Below are 13,584 nucleotides of genomic sequence, written 5' to 3' on the forward strand. Positions count from 1 at the left end.
CTCATGAAACCATATTCTTACCAAGGATATCATTTTAGAAACAAAAGTCCCTGTTCTTACAACACAATGCCTTGCTCTTTCAGTGCAGTCAGCGGCACTCTGTGTAGGTGCAAGCGTTCACCTGCACAGATCTGATTGAAGAATAGGGGCCTAGGGGCCTGATTTCAATGGGACGACTCACAAGTATGAGTTTAGGATTGGACCCCAGCCCCTTATCTGACCATTACTCAGGTATCATTTACCTTTTCTATAGAATTTTTGACAGTTCCCCCACTCCCAGCTTTTATGCATGCATGCACACACCAATTTTGATGCATGCATATTTGCACAGTATTGTGAATCCCAAGGGTTCAAAATTCAACATGATTTTTTTTTAAATTAGGTTCTTTTTATTTGTCTCAGGTTTTGAGCCTTTCGTGTCTGTGTTTTCAAGCTTTTTTCTGCAACCATGAAGGTTAGAAACTTGGTTTTTTAGGAGGTAGGGGAGCATGAAAAGGAGACTCAGATTAATCTCATGACTCCCAGAGCTGGGCATTAAGATGAACGAATATTGTGAGACTTGTAACGATATCATGAGAATTGCCAACATTGCATGTATGATTCAGAAAGACTATTTTTAGTGGAACATTTACATTCTTGCGTGCAAATCCATTATATGGCATGCAGTCTGGTTCACAGCAGCTTTTGTGTGTCATGGCACAGGTTCCCATACACTCCTGACAGTATGTATATTCATGTGATTCATGTCATTTTCCCACATCTGCTCTTAAAACAGATTTCATATCAAAGCAGCATTTCATCTATGTAGAACACTGCTGTGTTTTATGTAGAATTGCTTCTCATCTGCTTGTATGATTATTGTGTGACACCTAGTGGACAATTTGGTGATAGTGCTGGCTGCTTTGTCTCAGTTGTTGGAGACTGTTGGATAATTGTTCTTTTCTGGAAACTCAGTTCATACAAACTTATCTATCTTTATTTGCTCACCTAGTACAGCTCTACTGTACCTGGTAGTTACCATGTGGATAAATAAATGCCTGATTCCACATTTGAAAAAACTCAGTCTATCCCAGAATAGTTTATAGCAGTGTTTTAAATGTTGATAGCTGTACAGTGTGCAAACTACTGTCTTCTCCAGAGGTCAGATTGATCTTTAATGGCTATTAGGTTACAGATTTGCTTTCTGTAATTCAGAATCAACTAAACTACATTATTACATATTGGCAATCTTTTCAGCCATTCAGGATGTATGTCAGTTGTATTATTCATGGAATTACGTTTTTATCTAGTTCTTTAAGCATGGAATGGAATAAGAAGAAAAGTTGCCCAAAACAATTGAATACACTCTCCATAAAAATATAGATGGCTGTTACCTGAGTACTTAGAATAGAAAAAAGATATTTATAATTGTGGTTCTACAAAGTCATTAAGGGGAAGGGGAATATTTGTTCATTTATCATTCTTATAGGTTGAAATTTGGTGAATAATTAAAATGTTTTCCTAGAAATCATCTGATTAGATGAGACTAGAAAGAAAATATTTCAATTTATTTACATCAAGGGAAAAAAAAGTTGGGAAATGCCTCACCAAATGCATGACCTACTTTCATATTATACAGGAGAAAGAACATTTCACATTGTATGGGAGAAAGTATGTTTTAATTTACATCTATCATGGATTTTTTGCCTGAAGCCTATTTCAAAATCATTTTCCTACAGGAAAATGTCCAAATACTTCCAGTATATTAGCCAGAAGTACTGTGCTACTGTATTGTCTCACTTTTATGAGGCTATATCATTTGTTTTATGTTGATTGGGGGAAAATTACTTTACTTAGCATATAGTGCTTAAAGTTAATTCTATCGGTGATTCAGATTGTGTAGGTGAAGTGCCATAAGCATGAATAATGATATACAGGAGCTAAACAGCACCAAATTACTAATAGGGCTCCTGCCCAAAAGTTCTTACTTTCTGAAGGCAAAAGTAGGTATATACAATATATTGTAGAACAAATACAAATTGATATGGTACTTGATAGCTGGCTAGATGAGTTTCCAGTAGTTTTTTGAATGATATGGGGACTTGTGGTACATAACTGGGTGGTTTGAGATTCCATGAAAGCAGAGTTATCTAAACTGAAATAAAAAATGAGCAGCTATGCTTTATAGAATGATAGGGTGTTTGGCAAATATTATGGGAATGTAAAGATTTTTCACATTTAGGGTTTTTGTACAGAAATGCTCATTTGGCATGAAGAAACTGTCTTAGAGACCATTTAATGTTTCTTTAAGCAAATAGATGTTTGTTTTCCATTCATCATTCTTCAGAGAAACTCTGTTTCTGAAAAAGATTTTATATATCCACTGTGAGACTCCAAAACACAAAATCACAATAGCTAACTGTGTCTTTAATACAGACTGACAGTGTTCCTTTTCGTGCTCTTCTTAGCTGAGCATCATAACAGGTCCCTTGTGACTTTCACTTATGTAAAATTAGAGCCTTCAGCAACAGCATCATGAATAATTGACACAGTGAATCTAACACACCATTGAACACTGGCACAGATCTGCTTACTCTCTATCACCTGAAGCTGTGGCTTAACTCTGTTAATGAATGTTTAACTACTAAAAGCATTATTCTCAAAGTAAAAAGACTTACACTTGAATAAGTCCATTTAGAGCCCTAGTCACCTGAGAAAACAAAAAGTTACCGAAAGAGAGTTGAAAACAGACACAGTTGTGTGACTGAGGACCTGAACACTTTATTTCTAATTCACAAAGAGTGCTCATTGTGCAAATGAGCTCAATGCCAGTATCACTGGACAGAGAGATCATCCAGAAGTGTTCGAAGAGCCTGATGTAGTAAACACCTTCTCCTCACGAGCCAAAGAAGGCCCATCTTTGGTGCATCTGGCTTCATCCAGCTGTGAGAACTGCCACATTGATATTAGGCCTGCCTCCTTTACTGATTCTTGACACTTTCCTGCAGATTTAGGACACAATTCTGCTTATGTTGTGTAGTCCCGTAGGACACAAGTTGTCCCATTGGTTTCATGAGACTATGTGGGAAATAAAGTACTACCGCGGGTGAAATGGAGTTAACAATGAGTTCTTTATAGTGTACAGTACATTACTGTGTTGTCTCCCCTAATCTTTATCATCTTCTGTGTCTAGGTTTGCAGTGCATGTTGGTGTGGCTATATCAACAGGTTGTACAGAATATATACAAGTCATAGACTGCTGGTTCCTTTTTCTTTGTGTATTGAAAGTATGAAATGCACTAAATGTAAAATAACAGATTGCAGCAGAGATAAAATAATCATGACCAAAAACCAAACATCTTTTTTTAATCATAACACAATTTGAGCCATTATCTGAGCATAGCGCCATGGCTACAAAGCTGATAACCGAAGAAAAACAACAACTAATCACGTAAAAAGAAAAAAGGATCCAGTTTAACAGTAATGTTCCTGGTAAATTTGAACTGTCATCTTTGAACTATCCAAGAACAAGTGTGGGCCAAATTAAGGCTGCAACAGCACAGCTGAAGAGATCTCGGGAAAGGGACGGAGGAGGTGCCCTGGGCAAACAGATGTGCAGGATCGGGAATAATCCCTCTCGCTGCACTTGGGGAAGTACTCGGCAGAGGCCTTTGCTGCAACTTACACGAGTAGCCTATGTCCATGAAAACTATGAATACCTTCTGCATGGGAGTTCTTGGGCAGGATTCTGTTGCATTCTATTTCGGTTTTTATGTGGAGCCCATTACCAGCACCGCATTGTTTGACAGCAATAATTTGGCCCCTTGAAACAAAAGAAGTGCTGTCTTTGAACAATTGTAGTGACTATAAATAGTTTCTATTTCTGGATTTTGCAAGTACTATTAAAATTAAATATTATTTTAAATGATAGATACTTAGGGCCTGAAACAAAGCCCACTTAAGTCAGTGGAGACACTCCTGTTGTCTTTAAAGTTTTGGGTTTTTTTTTTCCAATCAGTCCCCTAATTAACAAAACAAATAACCAGAGCTGGGCAAAACTCAACAGTTTTGGTTTGATGGGGTTTGTATGAATGTTTTCTTCAGCACTGAGTTTTCACCCCTGAGTTATACTTTGGGTATCAGGTTTAAACAATCCCAGTAGCTCAAATCTAAATTCACGCAAGACCATAGAAGTTCTCCCAGTTTAACAGTGACATCAGACTGCTTTATGATGTGCTGTGAAATCACAAACACAGGTTCACCTGAACTGGGACTTTTGAGTTCATAACAGAATTCTGAAACAGACAAATCCCACATATTGTAGGTTTTTGTTGCCAGTGTATTTCACACACCTCTACAAATAACCCTCAACTTAGAACATGAGGGTTTCAGACAGTATTTCGAATTGGACAATTTGTGTAGGATGGCCTTCATTTCAACTGCTGTCAAACAAGCTATTCTCTGTAAGTGCATAAGTGAGCTCGTGCTATTTGTGTTAATGGCAGATATGCACATACATAGATCCCAAAGTTTTATGCTTAATAAATCTAATATTAGGAGTTAACCAGCAGCTACTTAGTCTAATCCTCTGTCCCTAAACTACTTGTTTTCTCATCCTTAGTTCTCCTTTGTTTGGGCCCTCTGAATAGGCAAGGCTTAAGGTGAAAACTATGAGGTAAAGGGTAGAGAATTTTTCTTCCACTAACTGGAAATATTAGTGCAGCTGCGTTGCTGGAAAATAATTGTAAGCTGCTTGTTGAGGCTTGGGATGCTCTTTATCTTGCATATCCCTTAGGTGCTTAACTTGAATTTGCATGTACTGGTTTATTCTACAATTTTTTTTTAACTTTTCAAAGTGTTGGTGCATAGGATATTTTCAGTATGAAAATTCATGTTTCCCAAAGAGAGATGTTGTTAGGGTTCCTACAAGTTGGCTGAGCTCAGGGGATGGATTTAGAGCAACATTTGATTTTACAAAGCTGGAACATAAAGACAATGCTGCAAAACATACAGTGCAACACAATATCAGGACATCACACCAATATTATTTTGAGGTTCTCTGTAACTCCATTTGATATAATCTCTCCACCCTATGCTATCCCACTTGCTGTGCAGGGAATGAAGGGGAAGAATGAGTTGTCTATAGCAATGGGAGTTTTGATGAAACTCAGTGCACTTAGACATTCCTAAAGAGGCATTTTAAAATATTTCCCAAAGCAGATCTTGAATAATTACATGGAAGAATGGTGATTCAGAAATGCAACTCAGTTTTACAATTCTGTTGTGGGAGTTGCAATCTAGAGGGCACAGATCCCATATACCAACAGAGGATGTGCCCCAGGTTGTGTTGTTTTGTTTATTGGAGGGAGGAGTGCAGAGGCTATGATTTTTGGGGCTATGGCTGACATCACATATCAGACCAAAGATTTGTCTGATTATGCTGGCATTGAATTTGGTACAGCATGTTCTATATGGGAACTAGTCAGGATTTCAACAGTTTTTATGTTGATGCAGAATAGAGGAGAGTGGGATATTTCTATTTGAGAGAAAAGTAATTTTGTTTGTCTACTGGCGAGGGGGTGAAAATCAGGGCTCCTGGGCTTCTCAGCTCTGCAACTCACTTGCTCTGTGCACTTAGGAAAGTCACTATGGCCAAAATTTTCACGCATGTCCATTGATTTTGGGTGCCCAGCATGACACCGAAAGTTTGATTTTCAGAGGTCTTGAGCACCTGCAGCTCTCAGTGACTGTAGCTGAACTTGTGGGTACTCCAGCTCCTGTGAAAATCAGGTCCTAAAAGTTTCCAGGATCTCCAGAATAACGGGACATTTTGGAAATTTAGATTTTAACCTTTCTGTCCCTCTGTTGCCTCATCTGCAAAATGAGGCTAATGATCCTTAGCTGCTTCAGTGCAATATTATGAGCATTTTTCATATTTGGGCAGCATTTATGAAAGGAAGGCTGCTGCACGAGGATCAAACACCACCTTATTAACTGGTATAGTGTGCCAAGTAGTTTTAACAAAAGACACATCATTGATTCGTTATCTTAACCTCTTTAGTATCCACAGCCCAAATTCATTCCTGATTGGCACAGTGTGCGCAGCCTCATTTCCATGTACTGCAGCACTTGCCTCCCAAACCATCCAGTCGTCTCTTTTTCTTTGTTCAGTACGTGTTGAAAATACCTTTTGAAATATTCTTTAATAAAACTATTCTCACCGTCATTTCTCTGCAGATTTCTCATCTCTTCCGAATTTTGGCCTTGTCCTGATTTCTGACAAGTACTGTCTGCTAATCGTCATTTTCTATCACTGAGACCACAGACCCACCCACGAGTACCAGCTCGTGCTGCTGCTGCTGCTATCAGCCCTACAGGTCATGCCTGGCAGCCATCTTAGATTTCGGCAGAAAGCCCCTCAGGATCAACGCAACAAACTGCCTGGTAAGTCAGGTGACCAAAAGATCATGCTAGGAAAACGTTGATGTTAAACCCAATACAACGAAAAGCCCATAATAAATTAAACAGTTTTACTTCAGAAAGCTTAAACCGTCCCCTTACATTTGTATTAGCTGAATAATAAAAAATCTAAGACGTCCAAAGGGGCCATTATTCAGTCCTGATTATTTAGTGGCTTTTCTTTTTGTGGCAGGTCTGAACGGTTCTGTCTCTCAGTGTGTTTTATTGTTGTGTTGAACATTGGTGTGTAACACCTGAAGCATTAGGTAAGTGCTACATACATTGAAATAAATAGAATAATTAAATAAAATGTAAGCGGGTGGAGCTACACCATTCTACATCAGCGGAGGATCTGGCCCAGTGTTTAAGACAAAGTATTATTTTGAAATATAATTGTATTTATTCTGTTTAATTCAGGCTTTGGAGCACCGAATGCTCTAGGCAAGGTCCACCAATAAAACTAACAGAGATTTTTGTATTAAATACTAACATGGCAATAGATTGAACTGCTTGGTGAAGCCATTAGAACTATTCCAGTTTACACCAGCTGAGGATCTGGCCCACTTCCCTTCAAATGTTGAACTGCTTTACGCTGGGTATTCAACAGTTGGAAAAGCACCTTACGAGCAAAGTTGTATTTTTGGATCCACCATGATTCTTTTGTGAAAACATAAATTAGGCCCCATTCCTACAAAGGAATTCCATTGACGTTGGTGTGACTGCACATGGGAGTAAGTGACCCTGTGCAGGTTCAGGCCATTAATCAAATTACAGTATGTGAGATCATCACAGATGGTGTTATTTAAGTTAACATATTTCCATATTTTGACACCTTGTTACCTTTATATTTAACACAGATAGCATGTACAGCCTTTTAGGACCAATAAAGCCTCTGTTCTTCCATATGTACATTATTAAAGAGTTCAGAGGCACATAGGAAATCAAAGTATTGGGTTTAACTTGTACATGTTTTCTAGATAATTTCATAGCTGCTCCCCTTTTCCACCTTCTTTCCACCAAATTGGTAACTGGCATTGATTTACTGTCTTGAAGTGCACACATAAAACAGGACCATGCTGCAGTACATATAATATCCTCTATAGTTATGAAAACAAATAAAACTGGCCTAATTGATATAGGGGAGGCATGTAATGACATACTTACCTTTAAAAAGAGGTGTCGGTATACGTGCTGTTTGGGCCAGATTCACGCCTATTAGCCAGAATGACACAGATGGTTTGGCCCCTTAAGTTTACTTGAAAAAAACAAAATTAAGTAACTGATTAATAATCCACTTTCTATCCCATATGAGGAGATAGGCTGCTTCTAAAACACTGTTCTGGCATAAACGCTTAGGGCCTGATCCAAAGTGCATTGACTTCACTGGTTTTGAATCAGGTTCTTAATGCTGGTCGTGGCTTGCCAGACCTAGTAGCTGGAGCCAGAGTCCACAGTCACGAGACGGGTCAAGAGTCAGCCGGGTCAGGATACTAGACGGGCAGAAGCAAGAAACAAACTAGAAATCAGAAGCATGAGTCAAGAGCTAGAGTCAGGCCAGGTCAGGATACCGGAGGGTCAGAGGCAGGAGCCAGACTGGTGGTCAGGAACCACAAGTCAGATGCCAGGAGATCAGGCTGCAGGAGCAGGAAGCAAAGGGTGCACAGTCCAGAGCAGGGTGGGGTTCAGTTGTTCAGGCAGCTTCCTTTTATTGCTTCTGGCTTAAGTAGGGCCAGCAGTCCAATCACAGTTCCGGGGCTCTGTCAGTTGGACCTCAGGTCCCCATGCAGTCCAGCAACCCAGGGATCATGGTTAGTGGGTAATGGTTCTGGATTGTTATCTGATTTAGGGCTTAGGAATCGACACAGAGGCAGAAGCTAACGTACTTTTTTACAAAAAGTACTGGGGCACTGGCTAATGAAACCGACTTACAGATGACCCCCTAAACCAGGTTTTCTTGGAGATCTTCTCGCAGCACAGCCAGTTTAGGCTCTGACGTTGTGTATATCCACCCTAACGGTATCTTTGCCCCTGATTGAACTTCTGTGGGACAGTTGTAGTCCCAGGGTGGGTAGAGGTTTACTGCATTCTTCTTCTCAAAGATGTTAGTGTAGTTGTGGTAATTGGGGAAGTTCCATAGCTTCCCCAGTAGATGTTTCAGTGTTGGTGTCTACACCTACTTGAGCCTTCTTGAGTCTGGGTGCAACATCTGCTGAACTCTAGCCATGCTGTCAGCAGAATTCTGATGGGAAAATGGTCTTCTGTTCTTGCCAATGAACAAGGCAATTATTAAGGGTCAGCCAGGAGATGCCAAGGATCAGGGGAAAGTTTGGGGAATGGATTACACCAAATTGTATTATTTCTGTGTGCTTTGGAATAACAGATTTCAGGGGGACGGTCTCCTCCACAACTGGACCTGAAGTCAGTGGGGAGCCATCAATAATTTGATATGTCAGGTCTGGCCCTGTGTAGCAGGAGAATCTATAGGGCTCAAGCGATAGCTGCATCCATGAAATTGTCTGCTGCTCCCGAATCAATAAGGGCCTGTTGAAGGGGTATCCGCTGAGGGGACCCCCGGGATGCACAGCTGGAGACGCACCTGCAAATGGGAAGCCCCTGGATGGGGCCAGGGTGCGTGTCAGTGAGGACTATGGTACAGGAAATTTCTCTTCTCTCGAGGCCCAGGCTAGTTCTCCCACCGTGCCTGGACTGGCTTGTTTCTCCAAGTTCCTCAGCATTCGTACTGGGCAGGCTGAGATGATATGGCCAGATTCACGACAGTAGAAGCACAGGTGTCACTGATGGTGCTGTTCCTTTCTTCAGCTGTGAGTTGCTGATGAACCAGATTGGCTTCCATGGGTAGAGCAGGTGATCTAGAAGGTGAGGTCAGGGTACATGGGTAAAGGTGCTGCAGGAAACCTCTTTTCTCCTCCCTGTGTTCGCAGCCAATTATCTATGCTAGTAGTAAGGTCCACAAAGGCATCTAGGCCCATAGGCGTCTCTGCATGGGCCATTTCATCTTGAATTTCTTCCTTCAGGTCCCACCAGAACTGGTACAGCTGCATTGCGTTGTTCCACGCTGTATCCACTGTGAGGCAGCAGAAGTGGGCTGCATGGGAGGCCATTATGCCTTGACTCTGCCGGAGTCCCCTCAGGGCAGCCTTGGCCATTCGAGCATGGTGCAGGTCACGGAAGTTGTTTGATATCAGTTGGAGAAAGGCATCCCAGTTCAAAAGCACTGGGCTATGGCCTTCTAGCAGGGGAAGGCCCAGTCTCACATGTCTCCTGTCAGCAGGCTGATTACCTGGGCCCCACCTTGGCCAGGTCAGAGGCATAAATTTGGGCATGCATCAGAAACAGAAGGTAGGGAAACTGAGTCATAAAGTAGTTTCTTCCCCCATAATGAATTCACACAGGAAAGGTCAGTGTTAGAGCAATATTCTATCTAACTATTACAAAGAGGAGAGGCTTTGCAGAGGTATGTTTAATTATTGTGTGCTGGACAATAAACTGAACATGAGTAAAGCCAGTCAAACCATTCAGAGTTTTGAAATTTTTCTACAAAAAAAAAAGCAGGGGGTGGGACTAATCAAATTTTTTTGAACCTTGTCATGAAAGGTTTTTGTTTGTTTTCCAACTGACTCAAGTTCAGTAGAGGAAAAAATTCATATGTGCAGTGCCATCGTAAAAAGGGCAGGATCTCTAAAAGTCTGTCTGGATCCAAACTTTCCCCAAATTTAGCAATGCTGAGATATGGGGTTTCCGTTCAGCCTATTATAGCCACGGGGATCAGCCTCAAAGGCATCTGAATCTGAAGATTTCCAGACCTGGGACTTTACTACACTACTTTGAAGTGAATACATCTTTTTTTATGCCAGATTGTTTGATCCACTGCACAGCTTTAAATAGGGCAGCCAGCTCAAAGGGTTGCCATGTCTAAAGGTTATGTTGTTTTTAACTTTCATTCTTGATGGTATAAGACAAATTCCTATATATCGCTTTAAAATAATTCATATAATCAGCTTTTCTCCATCTCTGTAATAGTATTTTATATTGATGTAAGTGTGGGATTTTGAATCTGGAAACACTTCACATGAGGTGGGTGAGCATAATACACATGCACGAAGCATCACTGTAGTGCAGCTACCTCTGGGTGGAAGGATGAAAGTCAAATTGATAGCCTGTGCAACACGCATAACCGTAGGGGGGTGGAGTTTTGGCCAAAGCCATTACTACAAACCCTAGGCTCTAAGGAAAAGTGCTGTGGGATCTTTGATTGCCACACAGATAAGAAAAGGCGGCTGTTTTCAACACATCACCTAAAAGACAGATGTACACTAAGATTGCATGGAGCACAACTTACCTTTAGAAGACTGAATGGTTGAGTTGACATTTCAAAATTTGAACTGGCAATTTCAAGGGATTTAGGTATTTAAAAAAATCATTGCTAAGCCATAACACTTTCAGTCTCAGAGTTTTCCCGTTACTTTTTTGCTGTTGATTTCAATACATCCTCTGCCACCAATGTGCACACATGGATGGTAATATAACACTGAAATATATAGAGCTACTGCATCTATATAGTGTACATGTCATGTTCTATTTCATTTCCTTTGTCTGGTCAGCTAGGGTATTAATATTACAACCATCTCTTTAATTATATAACAGAATGACAAAAATTAAATATTGGTATATTTAGTACTCGGATGTGAACGCTGTGGTTATAAAATATCTCATCCTGTCCAGTTGTCAGAATATAGAGAATTGCACCATCAATGCTTCATACAACAAATACACACAGTGTGCAACTCACAATAGTAAACGGTCTTTTTTCATATCTGGTGTCAGTCTCCTACAGGGAAATAGTCTTTAAAGTTGATGACATAACATTGGCTTTTACAGATCAACACGTTGTCTAATTTGTTTAGCAATCTCCATTTCGTTCCCTTTCTGTGGCTCTTTAGAAAGTGTGTTTGTCCCTTGAAGGTGAGGTGACTGATGTCTCTGGGTTGTCCCTGCAGGGCTGTATTACAGATCACCTATTTATTATTGAAGTGGATGGATCTAGAAGAAATACACCTTTTTTTGCACTGCAGTCTGCCATTTGTCTATCTCTTTCAAAGTGAGGCTGCCCCGTGAGCTATCATTGGCATAATATTAGGTGAGCGAGTGATTGCTATTCATGATTCTGCACAAGAAGATGTACATTTATTGCTAAGACAGCTCTCTGGCTTCCTGTGCACTCTTTCTCCTCCTACTCCTCTCAGTATGCAGTGACGTGAAGCTGATGTGGACGTGGATGTGTTTGGGGTTTTCTTAGGTCCCGGTATTGATTATGAGGGATGCAGAAGACCATCCTCAACAAAACCTAGTGTGGATTAGTACCTGTGGGGGGAGACCAGGTTTATATTGAAATACACCTTTGGGTTTCTCATGTGTAGTTTATTATGTGATCCTCTGTTGTTTTCTTTAGTTTATTGTTTAATAAAAATGAATTTAGAGACCTTAAAGGTAATTCAATGAGGATACATTTGTAAAGGTTTGCTTGTTTATTAAGGTAGTGTTTATACTAGAATTCAGACTATCACCGTAATTTCTACCACTCTCAGGTTCTGCTGAATGAGAGGTGTTGTGTTCAGTCGAGCCAGATGGTGGAGGGAATTAACAGCTGCCTCTAACTCTACCATAGGTTTGAGATTAGGAATAAATTATAGCACGGTGGCAATTATCCTAGGCAGAGGAACCAAAGCATATGTAATGCAGTGGGGAATGTTTAGTTTGGCCATTGATTCAGAGCGTGTTACTATCCTTTGGAGGGTAGCACATTTGTTTAAGTGAGCCATAAAATTACCTTATAGCCTTGACAAATTCTTGGTTCTGTCTTATGGATTTATCCATTCAGTACTTGTGAAAGTACATTAGGGAAACTCATCTGTTGCCTGTTAAGATTTGTCAAAGTGCATGCATTATGCAACAAGCTCACTGAACCGGCGTTGACATTCTAAGTATTAGTGATTCCTTTCTGAAAGTGGCAAAGTTGGTTTTGGTAAATGTACTTGTGTCGACCTGGAAATTACAAAAGTGCCATTTATTAAAATGAATGTTGTATCCTGTTTCCTTCTGCCTCTTGTCACTGACAGCACTTTCAGGGTTGCATGCCCATTGCATGTGTTTCAAACATCACACAGCAAAAAGTTGACTGATAGATACAAATACTATTTCAAATTCAAAACCATTAATATTTTTCTCTAGAATTTTTTTTTGTCTTCTAGATCATCACCATGCAGTTGAGCTATCTGGGAAGACTGCTTAAGTTTCAGCTGATCAGTCTGACTGTCCTTTGGGGTGAGGTAGTAGGTTGTATAGTTTTAGGGTTATACCCTGCCTGTCAGATAACTATACAATCTACTGTCTTTCCTGAAGTGGCTGTAATATCAACGCTGGATGTGTCTTCAAAATATAAAACAAAAATGTTGTAAGTGGGATGGTCCTTGGCTTCATCCACTTATTTGCAGCTGGATTCAAATGGAATACAAAAACTAGCTGTAGTTATTCTGAGCCTTAGCAGTTTGTCATGAGGCCGTTCGAGGTACTATAACAAGTACTGGAATTCTGTATTAGAATTTCTCTCATCAGTTTAAACGTATTAGAGATGATTAATGTCAGGCTCTTTTTACAGTTATGGTATGGATCGTATGGCATTCTATTTGTCTATTAGCAATAAATTTGTGGAATTAATCATATTAAGTTTTAACCTATGGAGACGGAAGTATTGAAACCCTGGATATAATCGGTCTCATATGGCTATGGTCAAAGCACATTGTCTGGGTGGTTATGGGAGTTTGAACTACCACTGCCTGTAAGATACCTATCTATAGATAAATAGATTGATTTCTTTGAATGTCGCTTCAGCACCTTTCACCACAATTGAACACACTTAAATTATTTTTAAAGTTCAAGTCAAGATTGCAAAATATGAAAATACGTTTACTTTAGCTAGTAGCGTTTGCTTACTAGGGTTTGATATTGCAATGAGCTCTGCGTGGGCAGATCCTGCACCTGCATGGAGCTCCCTGAAGGATGGAGGCCGAAGGTTGCAAACATCATGGTGTTAAAAGAGCAGTCGGCCATTTGGTCACAGTTATGGGT

At 40.2% G+C, this 13,584-nt stretch overlaps 1 long non-coding RNA gene across 1 annotated transcript in view; it reads left to right on the forward strand.

Moving 5' to 3' along the window:
- Positions 1 to 12,039, forward strand: part of LOC137141902 (uncharacterized) — a 128,230-nt gene extending 116,191 nt beyond the window's left edge. The window contains exons 7-9 of the long non-coding RNA XR_010916771.1: positions 6,217 to 6,423; positions 6,632 to 6,704; positions 11,457 to 12,039. This is a non-coding gene — a long non-coding RNA (uncharacterized lncRNA). The remainder of the gene's footprint in view (positions 1 to 6,216; positions 6,424 to 6,631; positions 6,705 to 11,456) is intronic.
- Positions 12,040 to 13,584: the final 1,545 nt, after the last annotated feature.

This window comes from Emydura macquarii, unplaced genomic scaffold (assembly GCF_026122565.2).
Source record: "Emydura macquarii macquarii isolate MOO-44397 ecotype Brisbane River unplaced genomic scaffold, CSIRO-AGI_Emac_v2 contig_3122, whole genome shotgun sequence".
NCBI lineage: Eukaryota > Metazoa > Chordata > Testudines > Chelidae > Emydura > Emydura macquarii.